Source organism: Mixophyes fleayi, chromosome 7, assembly GCF_038048845.1.
Source record: "Mixophyes fleayi isolate aMixFle1 chromosome 7, aMixFle1.hap1, whole genome shotgun sequence".
NCBI classification, from domain to species: Eukaryota; Metazoa; Chordata; class Amphibia; order Anura; family Limnodynastidae; genus Mixophyes; species Mixophyes fleayi.
The window spans coordinates 20,786,013-20,801,816 of record NC_134408.1 but is presented as its reverse complement, the minus strand read 5'-3'; the positions used below and the strand labels follow the sequence as shown (position 1 = coordinate 20,801,816).

General features: G+C 35.6%; 1 protein-coding gene across 1 annotated transcript in view; it reads right to left on the bottom strand.

Moving 5' to 3' along the window:
• Window positions 1–2,951, bottom strand: part of LOC142097442 (uncharacterized) — a 46,135-nt gene extending 43,184 nt beyond the window's left edge. The window contains exon 1 of the mRNA XM_075179278.1: window positions 2,881–2,951. The gene's annotated coding sequence lies outside the window, so the exon portion shown is untranslated. The remainder of the gene's footprint in view (window positions 1–2,880) is intronic.
• Window positions 2,952–15,804: the final 12,853 nt, after the last annotated feature.

Genomic DNA, 15,804 nt, shown 5'->3' with positions numbered 1-15,804 from the left:
CTTATTTACACATTTATTGTATTTTGGAGTTTGTATGTTCTCCCCATGTTTGCATGGATTTCCTACAGTCCAAAAACTTACTGGTAGGTTAATTGACTTCAAGAAAAAAATTGAATCTACTGTTTGTGTATTTTGGTTGTAGAGAATATAGACTGTGGGCTCCACCGGGGCACTGACTGATTAAATATTCTCTGTAAATGCTTTGTAATATGATGGCGCTATGTAATAATTATAACAATAATTATGTTTTGTGTTGGGTGATTTTTTTTGTTTTTTGTTTGTAAGCTTTTATACATTCAGTTGTACGCATCTTTACTTTCAATATTACAATTTAGAATTTTGTGCCTATGTTCAATACAATACATACAATACATACAATAAATACAATACAATACAATACAATAGTTTCTTCAGCAATCTAACTTTGTTAAGTACTGGTCTAAAGCGTGTCTCGCTGCTTTTCAAATGTATCCATATATAAGGAATCTGTGGTGCCGTATACTTAAATTAATAAATTATTATTAATAATAAATATAATAATAATATAATAATAATAATAATAATAATAATAATAATAATAATCTCTAAATGACCCCCTATAAGTTTAAAGTTTTATATCAATTACTTTGTTCCTGTGTATAAAAGAATATAGGATCAACTTTAATATTCCTAAACACTTTGCAAGTTATACTGTTTAGTTTTCTTGTTTGTTTTTATGTTTTCCATTGCATAAATCAGGGATGCACAACCATTTTTAGTCTGGGGGCCACATTGTGGGATAGTATTCAATTCAAGGGGCTGCAATAAAACTTACTTTGCTTTAACATGTAAGAGAAAATCCCCACCCCACCAGCCATAGTGAGACCAGATACAATGCAGGACAGATATAGAGGGGCAAAAGAAACTGGGACAGAAATACTACTAGTAGTCCTGTGTCTCCCTGTATCTATCCTGCTTCCTGCAGGGCAGAAAACAATGGCCTTGCGGGTCACCTGTTGTGCATTAGAGGCAAAAGTCATGCACTTGTGCATTGTGTATCACTGTTGTATTCTTCTTAGATTGATTACAATATATAACTTGAGACACAAGTCAAGCAAACCTTCTAAAAAGGCAAAGTAGAGGTGTTGCCCATAGCAACCAATCAGCCTTAAGCTATCATTTATCTTGTACATTCTAGAAAATTATGTCTGATTAATCTGATTGGTTGCTATGGGCAACACCTCCACTTTCCCTTTTGTTAGAAGGTTTGATAAACCTACACCTTCATTTACAAAGAATGCTTCTTGTTTTTATTTCTGTTTTATTTTCCCTGATTATACAGCACTGCAGAATATGTAGGTTATTTATAAATAAAGGATAATAGGGGTTAATGCAGATACCACTTTAAATTATATGGATATTTGAAGACACCAATTAGTTCTGTGGCCATACAAAATTATGAGACTGTATCTCAAATGCTTTTATACAAGAGACAGAAATCAGAGGTCCAATACTTAACATACATAACAATTAAGCATTATTCTTTAATCCTTATAATGCACATGATATCAGAAGTCACTGATGTTAAGCGACGATATGAGAGCTCACTATATATATGGATAATATTTAAAGAAGTTTATGCATAGTTTATTAAAACGTGTAGTATAGTCATCAGTAGCTATTTATATTTATATAGTGCTACTAATTCCACGGCGCTGTACAGAGAACTCACTGACATCAGTACCTGCCCCATTGGAGCTTACAGTCTAAATTTCCTAACATACACTAACACAGACTAGGGTCAATTTAATAGCAGCCATTTAAACTAATAGTATGTTTTTGGAGTGTGGGAGGAAACCAGAGCACCTGGAGGAAACCCAAGCAAACACGGGGAGAACATACAAACTCCACACAGATAAGGCCATGGTCAGGAATCCAACTCATGACCCCAGTGCTGTGAGACAGAAGTGCTAACCACTAAGCCAATGTCCTGTCCGTGTTTCCTAATAATCAATATAGTAAATTTAAATAATACAAATTAATCCCTTTACAAGCTAACCTGTACAGAAGTTGTAAACAACAATTGATTTTAATCAAATTAATAATTTTATCAACAAAATTTAAACTCAAGACATAATCCACTTATACCCACTAGTATATGGAATTTCTGTTTCTAGAATAATTCCAGTGGGGTACCACATCATTATAACTGATATCAATTATATATATTACTAACAAACCAGGTTCCCGCAGTCCTCGTTCACATTTTAAATCAGTGAAACGGAATCAGGCTCTGGAATTTTATGAATTAATTCCTCCATATCAATTAAATGTAATAAATTAATTAGCATTAATCAGTATTCAGTGCAACAATACAGCATTAGATTAAGGGCTAGATTTACTAAACTGCGTGTTTGGAAAAGTGGAGATGTTGCCTATAGCAACCAATCAGATTCTAGCTTTCATTTATTTCGTGCTTTCTACAAAATGATAGCTAGAATCTGATTGGTTGGTATAGGCAACATCTCAACTTTTCCAAACCTGCAGGTTCGTAAATATACCCCTAAGTGCCATAAAAATACAGTTGGACACAGACCAATAATCACATTGAAGTAGATGCTTTATAAATGATAAAAATGGCTTTGTTGTTTTTACCCTATAACAAATTTCAGGTAATTTAACTGTGACAACAGAGGTCTTATTCCTCAACTATTACACTTCAAAATACTTTAAAATATCAATGAAAACATATTTAAAAAGAAAATAGATTATGATTTAAAGAAACATTGAAGTGCTGTAATAAAAGTCATCATCTTTTTGCTGTGAGAGTCATCTCACTGTGTCTACAAATATTGCCTCCTTTGGAAAAATAAAAGCAAATGAGAATTCCGGGTCACTTACTGTAGGTGTCAGTCCTCTGCACCTGTTCTTTGGAACCAAATGAAGGACCTTGGTATTGGGCAGTACTTATAGGATGACATTGGGCTCAGGTTTACAGGTGAGTTATGCTGCCAGCTATTTGGACAGCAGTCAAAAAGACCCAACCCAGATAAAGACTGCTGTGTGTCACTGCATTCCTAGACACATATGAGGACACTCTCTGGCCTTATGCTTATAAATGTCCATAAACAGGTACTGATGGGTTAAAACAAAGGATCCCTTAAAGGATTTGGAGCGCCCGCATTCCAGGAAAAGGGGATAATATTTCTGCAGAAGGAGATGTATAAAAAAAATACATGACACAAAAAAGGGATGTGGTCTGCACTCCCAAATGTGTCAAATATACCGTAGTGACTAACTTACAGCAAAAAAAAAAAATGGAGTATGTTTTATATTCTAATTGTTATTATTATTATTATTATTAATATTATTATTATTATAATTATTGTAGATTTGTAAGGAGCCACAGTACTCCGCATCGCTGTAAAGTAGAGAAAACAGGACATACATAAAACAAGGACATACAAGGTAGACAAAATAAAAGCAGACATGAAAATAAAGGGTACGAAGGACCCTGCTCATTAGAGAACTTACATTCTAAGTGGGGGAGGGCACAGCTGAAACCTGAGGAGCGAGTGTGGCTCAGAGTGGAGATTGGGACAGTTGTGAGGGTACATTAGTGTGAATAGTGTTATCGGGGATCAGGTCACCTCTTGAAAAAAAGATGGGTTTTCAAAGAACGTCTAAAGATTTGTAGGCTGTGGGAAAGTCTGATTGGTAGGGAATTCCATAAGTGGGGAGCTGCACGGGAGAAGTCTTGTAGGTGAGAGTGAGAGGTGGTTACCAGAGACTAAAGTTATATTTATATTTAGTGATATTTATTATAGTTAGAGTTGCAAAAGCTATATTAATCACAATATGAAACATTTGAGCAGTTAATTCTGCAATATTGTAACGGCACTTACCTCTCTCTCTGAGAGAGAGGTAAGTATCTCTTGCTGATGTGATGTGTCTGTTTTACCTGACATAACACAAATTACTTTTAATGATAATAAAGATAAACCTAAAAAGATAATGGGCCTGATTCATTAAGGAAAGTTAAGCAAAAGTAAGCAGGTAAGGCAAAACCATGTTGCACTTGAGGGGGAGGTAAATTTAAAATGTGATGGCAGATTTATAGTTGGGGTTAGGCATGTCCTAGATTAACTTTATATTTCAGTGTACAAATAAGCTATCAAGTATTTGTGTGCTATATGAAAAATCAGGCAGTATTTTCCTTATGTGCAAAATAATAAACCCATTTGCACCCCTTGCATTGCAACATGGTTTTTTCCAGAAAACTTAAGTAAAAAAACTTACTCAATTTTTTGCTTAACTTTCCTTAATGAATCAGGCCCAATGAAGTTGACTGTAAATAATTAAATATTCTATGGAGAGACACACGAAGGGGGAAATGTATTAGGCTGTGATTTGAAAACTGCTGACGTATTAAAGGGTAAAATGATAGCAAAGCACTGGAAAACCGACAATTTCACATTAAAATTTGCAGTCCCGATTTATAGCCTTTATAAAAAGCAAAATTGTAAGATGTATGAAGTCGCAGCTTTGCTGGGAATTCGACACAAAAATACAAAAATAGAGGTTGTTCTTTGAGGCGAGATAAATCAAATTGCTATCAAAAAGCTATCTTGCCAGTCAGCATGTGTAGACAAAAATTGTCAGAAAAAAACCCTATGCCTCCCCTTCCTTGCTTGGCCGTGCCCGACCCAATGCTAAGTAACAATTTGTGCCCCGTAATGAATAAATAAATAACTTTTCCCCCCTCAATAAGTCCAATACCTATGTGGGTTTAAATTCGCAATATAGCGCACAGAAAAAAAAGGTTTTTTTTGTCATTTTATTTTCTCATTAAGTATATGTATTAGTATGATGTTAATGTCTACTGAACATAAAATACATTTTTACAGTTGTGTCTCATTGCAAACACATGTTATAGCATGCATACAAGACTGTCATCACTACTGATCAGGACTTAGACTAGCCCTGTAGCTGGAGCAAGAAATACGGAACAAGTAACTTTGAGACGCTCAGATCTTGATCTGGACGTGGCTGCCTGAATATGGCCCCTGTTGTACATTGACTACGGCAAAAAGCCCTTTCCCCATCCCATTCACTCCCCAAAATCGTAGGCTGCAGTAAGTGTCCTTTGCCTTTAAAGACAGAGCAGGCAATACTGCGTTCACAGCCATACGACCCGGATCTGGGCATGTGCAGAGGAATTTTGCGCATGATGCACTCTTTTAAGTGTGGTTTATATCTTAAAGGAATAAAGGAATTCCAAGTGGATATATATTGACTGTACTGAGACTTTTTACACAAAATATAGGTTCAATACAGTTTCCAGATACAGATTGCGTTTTTGTTATGACATATATGTGATTTATTAGTCAAGTGAGGTTTTGTTGTATTTTTAATGGATCTGAATAATATAAGATTTTTGAATTATCCGCAGTTCCTATATTAATTTGTGGCTATAAATATGCTATTGCAAACCTTTTTTATTATTATTCATTTATTTGAGTGCTGCAGACCCTGTGCATATGGTGATTTGTTACCACGGTCGTATCAAGCACCAGAAGGTAAATTTTCTTTTTATTTAGTGATCTTGTATAATTTGTCATTCTGTTCGATGCTGCAAATGTTTTATAAATAATTTATGAAGAGGAACGAACTCTTTGTAAAATGTAAAATATTAAGTCCTTTCTTTAGCTCTTAGATATTATCTCTGCATTGTTAACTCCTCTTTGTGGTCATACAGGGTTGTGCAAAAAAAAAAACCAGATTACAAGGCTATACCATTCCGGTGCTCAGAGGTGTCACATGGTTACATTCAAGTGTAAAGGTAATCATATTAATCTGTATTTTGCAGCGCTTTGTAAATGACCGGAAAGATCATCAGGAGTTAGGAAATGTTATTATCCAATCTATTTGTCAGCCTTCCTTACTACCCTGCTTTTCATCGTCACTAGTGACGACATTACCGTGTCATCAGTAAACCTGTTGTCTACATAGCGTGGAGGGAGCCATTTTGTTGAAGGCACCAATCTTTATGATGTAGGACGTGCATATAAGGAGGTGACCTTGACGCTGGGATGCAGGCTTAAATGTTTTGATCAAAATATGAACTAATACCTCATGTTTTCATTTTGCTAGACACACACATTTATGCAGTGTAAAGGATAAGCGCTGACAACTGTCTTTTTGTTTTGTATACATATATGGGCATTTATATTGCCACGCAGCTGGTACCACATACAATATGGGATATACCGAGCGCGGGCTTATTGTCAAGCAGCTGGTAGCATATATAATGTGGAATAAACTGAGCGCAGGCTTGTTTTTTTTTCTCTGGTTTTGTTTCAAAATATTGCCTTATTATCATAGCAGCTGTCCATCAAGCCTATTTAAGGCACAGTTGGGTGTGGCTCACCAACCCAGCCCTTGCTAGATGTAAACCCCTATACCTGGGAGGTGAGTGCATCTGCATTTTAATGGTGTTTAAAGCATATAGGTCAGTGTAGGATCTGCATATAACTAGGTGCCCTTTACGCTGGGATGCAGGCTTAAATGTTTTGATCAAAATATGAACTAATACCTCATGTTTTAATTTTGCTAGACACACACAGATATGCAGTGTAAAGGATAAGTGCTGACAACTGTCTTTTTGTTTTGTATACCAATCTTTATGAGAATGCAGCCACAGTGATGTCACCAGTCCCCGGTGAATAGATAGGTTGCATTTGAATATTGGTTTGGTCTACAACATGAAAATTGGCTGTGCTTTAAATGCTTGATACGAAAACACATTATGATGTCTGCTGGAAAACACGTACATGCAATAGATTAATTCGTGATCATGGAAACTGTGTAGTTAGCATCATAATTATCCAGGCATCCATGGCATAGTTGTTAATTCTGAAAGCATGAAGAGATATTTGAGGGATCTTGTATATTACATTATGCTGTACGATTTTATTTGGATGAGACGCTGTTTTTCTCCTCTCATAGTATAATACTGTTAATATTACTACTCTTTTTTTCATGTTATTAACGCTTTTATACTTTCATATTTTGTATCTTCGCAATTCATGTATATTACATACTTTGTATATTTGAACGTCGCATTCCATATGAAAGCACACCTTGTGGAAAATATTCTGTAATCATGTATCAATTAACAGTTTAAATTTGACCCTTGATCATATAATACACTGTAAACGTTTAAATCATAACTGATTGGATTATTTGTAACTACATACCGTTTTTTCTTTTATGTTAAATGAGGTTTTACTAATGGCAATAATGTTTATTTTACTTAATTGGCGCTTACTTGCAATTTTCAATCTGATCATGTGATCGGAGGTAACTATAAAAGGATACACGGCTTGCTACATTCATTACCTTGATAAAGATCCAACGAACAGGATCGAAACTAGTTGGTGACTGCTACCGTGTTTTTTCTGTGTGTCTGCCGGCCAAGACGGGACTCGTGTATACGGATGCTTCGGTGATTGTCTGGCAGGCTTACCTACTCCATCTGGACATTGCTGATTCTTTGCTAACATCTCTCCGTGCACGGACTACCCGCTGGGAATGCGCACACTTAATATGCTGATGAATTTATACTCCGCGGTAGGAACATCTATGTTTTTATTTAATAAATGTTTTTAGCTACTACCTAAAAAGTATACCTCTCTTTTTCTTATATCTACCGAGAGGTTTTGGAGAAGAAGTGAGGAGCGGAGGTCTATATTTTGAAGTGCCAATTTTAAAGAATCTACGGTGTAAGTAGATTGAATTGTGGGGTATCCCACACTATATATCTACCAGGATTATTCCTACATATGGTGTAACACCGATTATAGAACTAGTTCTTCTAGTCCTAAATATCGGGATTGGAGAATCTAAAAAGTTATTATACAAAAGTGATATTTATAGTGTTGTGTCATACAGTATTACACTATTGTATATTTTTTCTTCTCCGCATGGTATATTCTTCATCAGACAATTCCCTATGATCTCTTGAAAGAACTTGAACATTATACCATCAACCAATATAAGTATTCTTTTCCGTTTTATATATTCATCAGATTTACTCTACCTATTTTGTATGGGAAACCTCAGCGCAAAAAAGTAATTTACCTATAATATTTTCTATATGAAGAGATATCCATTACAAGTGATCTGATGTGAGTGAGTTCTCTGTACAGCGCTGCGGAATTAGTGGCGCTATATAAATAGATGGTGATGATGATGATGATCTGCAGCAAGGATTTGTTTTGAACGCAACAGATTAATTTTCCCTACTTGTTTCAACAAGACATTATTAAAAGAGCTCTAAATCCTTATCCAGAACAGTCATTTAAAATCATCACTATCTGCAATGAGGATATCATAGTTATTGTGATTACCCAATAATGACACCAATTCCCCAATATAGACAGAAATGGGTACATGACGTGCCTTTCAATTCAAATCAGACAATCATCTAAATTAATGATAAATAAATTAATTTGTATTTATAAGATAAATATAGATCCAATTAAGCTAGGCCTCTGAATGAATGAATGAATGATGCTAATTTAATGCTTGACTATATTTCTATGTCAGTCAGTAGAACGACTTCCCCCTTTTGGCCTGAATGTATTCTATTACTGTAAGATATTATGTTCTTACTGATGGATTCATGTACCTTAATAATGCAAATCTGACCAACTCACACCCAAATTCCTTCTATGAGATATTTCCATGTCAAAGAGCGATCAATATTAGGAATATAGATTAATTTTATGCAAAGTCAAACCTATCCCTGTGATGACTCATCCTGCTCAGGTAAATCAAGCTTTAATATATTAAACAAATCAGCGACGTGTTGGGGATTGGAATTCATGGTTTGGCAGGGAGCACATACACATTGTCATCTTATGACTTTTATTACCTTTCCGACAATATCCCAGAGCTTCATCTGAAAACAGAGAACAAGGAAGATACCGATCCACATATATAAACATCAATTCACTTGTAAGAGGATAACATTCCTGTTCTCACGTCACATTTAGGAGTTTGTGTGTAATAAATCTGGAGATGATTTGGAAAGAGAAATGTAGGACCATGATATACTGTGCATATCCTCTTTTTTCTTTTAAGATATTGACAATTGATAAATATATTTACTATGCGAGAGCACTCGATATTACACTACTTAGCAGACTTTTCGTATAGCCAGTTGTGTTAATGTTGTCAATAACAAGTGGCAGGGGCAAACGCAGGATTTGCAGAGTGGGGGTTTCCACAACATGCCCCAGTGCATGACCAGCATGCATTGGGGCATGGCTATAATATTAGACAGTGCTTGGCTGCTCTCCAACTCTTCCTGTCCCCATAATATACATGGGCAATGCTGCGTGCACTACTGTTAGGTGCACGCAGCTCTCCCTTTTCAAACAGAGCCGTGTGAAGCGGGGGCAGGATCCCACCACCTCAATTATACAGTGCCCAGGCTTGGAGGGGGGTTTCCAGGCACTAGGAAAACCCACTCGGTTTGCCTATGAGTGGGTCCAAAATAGGCAATATAGTGGTGTTTGAGCACATTGACAATTGATAGTCTGATATAGTCTGACAAATGATAGTCAGATATAGTCTGACAATTGATAAAGTCTGACAATTGTTAAAAATATGACAATTGTTAGTAGGATATAGTCTGACACTTGATAGTCGGATATAGTCTGACAATTGATAAAATCTGACAATTGTTAGTCGGATATAGTCTGACAATTAATAATCTGATATAGACATAGTATATTTTGAGCAAACTATGAAGGCCCATCTACCTTGGCATGGTGACCTCATTCAGATGTTTGTTTTTTTTAATAAATGGATGGGGTGCTGGACAAATGGAAGAAAGTCACAACCTTAAAACTGCTCAACAGAAAAAAAAATATTATATAGCAAAATGTCGTAGCATAGCATTTCTTATTGTGATTAATATGTCTTTTGTTTCTAAAATGTGTTCCTACACCCTCGTCCTGTATTTTAAAGTCAGTCACAGCCATTATGCCCCTTTCCATACATTTTACGAATATGGGTGCAGACTAAATCCCCCTTATTTTTGTATAGTCAGCACTTGTAATTATTTAGAATGAGAACATAAACATCATGGCATATAAAGATATAAAACTCAAAACACTCTATATTATGATAGCAGAAACACATTTTCAGCTGAACATATACAATCAGATTCTATAATCATTTATTTCTGCTGTCAAAAATGTTTTCAAGTAAATTCATATATGTGTGATTTTCCCTTACATTCCATTGTGTCTTTTTGAACCACAATACATAATTTCTTATATGTTATATGTTTTTCCTTCTAGGCATATGAATAATGGGTACTTGACTCTAAACATAAGTTGTAAAAGCTACATCTTGCTGGTTGATTTTATACCTCAAAATTGAATTGTGTTTTTGGAAACCTCTAAAACAGTTAAAGGGAGAAAAACGGACACAATAGTGTGAAAAGTTCTATTGTGGTATTCCGATCCTTTTCGTTCATAAGTGTTCTGATGATCAACTATGTTCCCTCTTGTTCACGAAGAATCAGATATGGGGGTAAATGTATCAAGCTGAGAGTATTCCGGCGCGTTTGAAAAGTGGAGATGTTGCCTATAGCATCATCATCATCATCATCACCATTTATTTATATAGCGCCACTGATTCGGCAGCGCTGTGCAGAGAACTGATCCACATCAGTCCCTGCTCCATTGGGGCTTACAATCTAAATTTCCAAACACACACACACACACACACACACACACACACACAAACTAGGGTCAATTTGATAGCAGCCAATTAACCTACCAGTATGTTTTTGGAGTGTGGGAGGAAACCGGAGCACCGGGTAGAACATACAAACTCCTCACAGATAAGGCCATGGTCGGGTATTGAACTCATGACCCCAGTGCTGTAAGGCAGAAGTGCTAACCACTTAGCCACCGTGCCGCCCAATCAGATTCTGGCTATCATTTTGTAGAACGTACTAAATAAATGATAGCTAGAACCTGATTGGTTTTTCAAACCCGCCAGAAAACTCTGAGCCTGATACATCTACCTCATGATCTCAAAACAAGAAAATGACATTGTGTGTAATGCTTCAATCAAGTAAGATATTTCCCAATACTGTGGGTACTAAACTTACAAAACTCTTTACACCAGCATGGAATACTGTCACACGCTGGACCCACACACCAATTGGTTTTGTCCTGGAGCACTTAGCTCCATGCTATTTATACATTTGTAAGAATGCATTAGTGGATCAGAGATTTGCCTTGTTTTCCCATAGCTCTGCTAATGCACTTCTTACTCCATTACTACTTCACAATTTAAAAACCTCACAGTGTTAAAATAATGCATTCAATGTATTACAAGTGATGTAGAAAATCCATTGCATCTTAAGTATTTGTCATTGCTATCTTCTCTAATAACCCCACTAATCTGTGTAAACCCAGTGTTCAATAACCCTCTCAAGATCATTCATGTATCTTCCATGTTCACAGCTTTTACGATCGCTATTATTTCATTTAAAAAATATATATTAATCTTGCTGCTTAACTTCGCTATCAGATATCGGTATCAGATATCGGTCTCGTTGCTCTTACAATCTGTTAAAATAATTTCTGGGAGGAAGATTTTTTGTTTTAAAGTTGCTGCAACTCTCAGTGTTTCCTTCTATATCAAGTGGATTTCCCATTCATAGGCAGCATCGCTCCTATAATTCATCATTTTCAGGATCGCTACCACTCTATTTACAGACCGATCTCATGGATCCTGCAGCCCATTAGAATAATTAATTTATATACAAATGTATATTAAGTAAGAGCCAATATGCAATGCATATAAAGAGATCACCAATTCTGCAAACAACGTCCCCATTTTTAAAATGTTTTAGCGTTCTCTCCAAATGCAATCCAGACCCATATTTAACACTAGGGATAAATAAATGCCGCTATATTGATGTCCACATTTAATTCATCTGGGATCATAGTTCTTAATTCGTAGATCCAGAACATCTCCCTTTGAGTAAGTAATTTCTGCTTATCACCCCTTCTGTTGCCCAATGTTACCTGTTCGATTCTCATATATTTATATTACTGTCAGAGTAACTTGTTGAAACTCAAAAAATCTTTAGACACATTATGGGTCAGAAGGCCCTTCCTAATATTTAGTAAGTGCTTTCTCTCCCAGACTATCAAAGCTCTGGACGTTTTCCCTACGTATTGGAAGCCACAAGGGCACTCCAAAAGGTGAATAACGTATGTAGTATTCCAATTAATATTCTCTTTAATTGGGTACCCATTCCCATTATTGTCACCCCTAAATTCATTAACGTTCGGACCACACAGGCTTTACAAGAAATGTATGGGGGAAAAAACTTTTATCATTAACTTCCTTCTTTCTTTCTTCTTTCTGGTCAATTGTTATGTTCCAACCAGAACTTTGAGCATTGATAGAGTATATTATTTTAAAGAAGGAGGTGCTGGTCGGAATATTTTTACAAATGTGATTTTATTACCTACCATATTCAAGAAAAAAAATAAGATTAAAGGCAAATATAATCCTATGACATATGTTATGGGAGACATCAGATACCGTGGCCATTCACCGTCATCAAGCTACCGTTCACCAGGAATTAAGAGCATAGTAGGAAAAAAAGACAGTAAGGCTAATTTACATACCACAAAAAGGTAATAACATTTTAATGAGTATAAAAGATAACAACAATACGTATAAAGATAAAATAATCCAATTGGTATATAGCAATGCTATGTGACAATAGTGGTTTATGTGTAAAATAAGTACAACCATGCCTATATTATCAATATAAAAATAAGAACATAAGAAAAGTAAATAAAAAAAAGAAAAGGAAAAGACACACAATAATAAAAGGAAAGGGGATAATACTGAAAGATAAAAGCTTCATTTAGACCTTTTCACAGAAGTTCTTTATTCACTGTGTAGAAGATACCACTTCAAGACATTACTACAGTGTTACAAAAAATAAGCAAGAGTTCAAGCTTCTGCTGGCGCAACCTATATACTTCTGGTTGCAACCACCATTCAAAATATTATTATCCTTTATTTATAAAGTGCTGACATATTAAGCTTCACTGTACAGAGGGGATCGTGACACAAACAAATGACATACAATGACATGAAACAGAAGAAACAACTTTGTAATAAATGTTCAGCCAGGAGACCTGTGTAGGAATTTCCAGAAGGAGCCATAATCTGCTTTAAGGTACTTGCTCTTTTAACATCCAGGTACCTTTCCAAAATCTGTAGATATAAATGTGTCACACATTAAAATACTAGTGCTTTTAGAATGTTGAAATTGGCATAATATTGAGCAGTTAAATGCATTCTTTTTTAAAATTTTAGTTCTGTTAAAAGCTTCAAGAAAAAAATGATCAGGATTACCTTCGTCATTTGGTTTATGCAGTAAGTAACCAGCCTTAGCATCAAAGTCATGGATAGAGGAACACTTTCTAATAATTCTTCTGAATTGCCTATTTCAAGAACAAGATTTATAAGATCCGATATGAAATGGTATCATCTCCCTCAGCAAACAATCAGCTCAATTACTTTTTAGCACCTTCTGACACACTCTCTTCATTTGATTCCTCAAATGAAGAGGAAGTTTCTATCTGCCTTCTTATCTGCCTACTCTACCCCATGTTCTCTTGATTTCATACCCTCACAAATTGGTAGGTCCCTGTCTCCTGTGCTCAGTCCACCTCTAACTGAAATCTGTAATATCTCTACTGGTATCTTTCCATCACTATTTAAGCACGCAGTGATTACTCCTATTCTGAAAAAAACAAAATCTGACCCAAACTCTCTCTCAAATTACCGCCCCATCTCTCAGCTCCCATTGCCCTCTGAGCTCCTGGAGAGAATTGCCTGTATCCTTGTGTATCAAACTCCCATTGTCCCATAGATTGTAAGCTTGCGAGTAGGGCCTGCTTACCTCTTTGTATGTATTACCCAGTATAGTTTTATTACTGTTTGTTCCCAATTGTAAAGCACTACGGAATTTACTGACACTATATAAATAAATGTTGAGGAGGAGGAGGATGATGATGATGATGATGATGATGATGAATTGCTTGAAAGAAATGTTCTTCTGTCAGGCGGAATGGTGAGTGCATTCATAATCTAGAAAACTATTGCATGTATCAGATTTAAGTTTATATTTGTAGTAAGCGATTGGCCAGTGGTTCCAGTTAATAGGGAATCCAAAAAGTTATGGTGTTTTTGTGCATCTCTTAAGAAAATGACAATTCAGAAGCGTTACTGATGAGGTATGTGATACAATCTTGGATAGAAGATGTAGCACCATCCCAGATAGAAATAAGGTCATCTATATAATGGTAATAGATCACCAAAATCACTGCAAAGTGGCAATTAGTCCAGAGATAATTAAGTTTCCAATGAAACATATAAGACTGGCAAAACTGGGTGCAAATATGGTGCTCATTGATGTACCAAACAGCTTCAGGTACAATGACATTCAGTAGAATATTTTTTCATATTCTGAGATATGGTGTTTTTCTGTGAAAATAAAAAGGACATGGCATTATTACCTAGATCATGTCTGATAGATATGCATAATGGATGCACATCACAAGTTCACATAAAAATCCGTTAGCCTTTTGTATATTCAATTTTCTGTCTTCAAGTACTATCACCCACCTTTAGCTGACTGTTTGATTTGAAACTTTCAATTAGAGGTTTAAATACTTATTCAATTGTCCGCGGGTTCGAGTGCGGAAAAACTAATACCGTTAATACAGTAATCTCTTGCTGGATTTCAGCTCGCAGCGCCCTGAGCTGCGAGCTGAAATCCAGCGAGTAAATTACCGTATTAATGTTTTTTCCACGCAGGATTACCGTAATAACAGTAATCCTGCGTGGACCGCGGGATTTTCGGCAATCCCGCCGACAAATGAATACCCCCCTTAATGTATTTATTTTCTGCAATGTCAGGTTAGAATGTGGAGGTTTTTATTCAGATTCACAGAATTGCCTGAATTCTTTCAGGACAGACTGATAAAAAGCCTCCACATTTATGGGATCAAAATTGTATTTGGGTATGAAGATACAGATGAATTTGATTTTGGACCAAATCTCTTTGCACAAAGAAGAAATATTAGTAGTGTTAGCTATCAACAATATCTAGGAGAATTTAAAAAATCCTCATTATTTTCAATTTGTCATTTGTGTAATATATTAAGTTGAGCAAAATCATTGCTATTTAGCCTTCAGGTTCACATTCTTCACAATGCATTTTAAAAGAAATCTATTTGGGATTCATTTTATTGTATATTTATTCAAATCAATAAAAATCTCAAAGAGATTGAGTCTTGTAGTTGTGGTAAACAATTACCCTCTTCAGTTTTGTTCTCTAGTTAGATAGATAGAGCATATATTAAATATATTCTTAACATTATTAATTTAATATTGAATATGCTATTTTTTTCTGTACCTTGATGAAATTGAGAAATACCTTTTCTTCTTTTATTAAGGGTGGAGAGGATTCCTTGCTGGAACTATTTGTTGGAAAAATGGTTTGGAATGAAAAGTTGCTTAGTCTAAAAAATATCCTGATCTTTGTCATTATGGAGTCTGATTTAATCCTTGGTTTTACTCCCACCATGACATCAGTATATACATTTGGTTTTTAAAATCAATATGTAGTGGTTTTAGAATGGGTGGTTAGTTCCACAATTGGAGAGATATGTCTGTTAGGCGACATAGGGGCCTGATTTT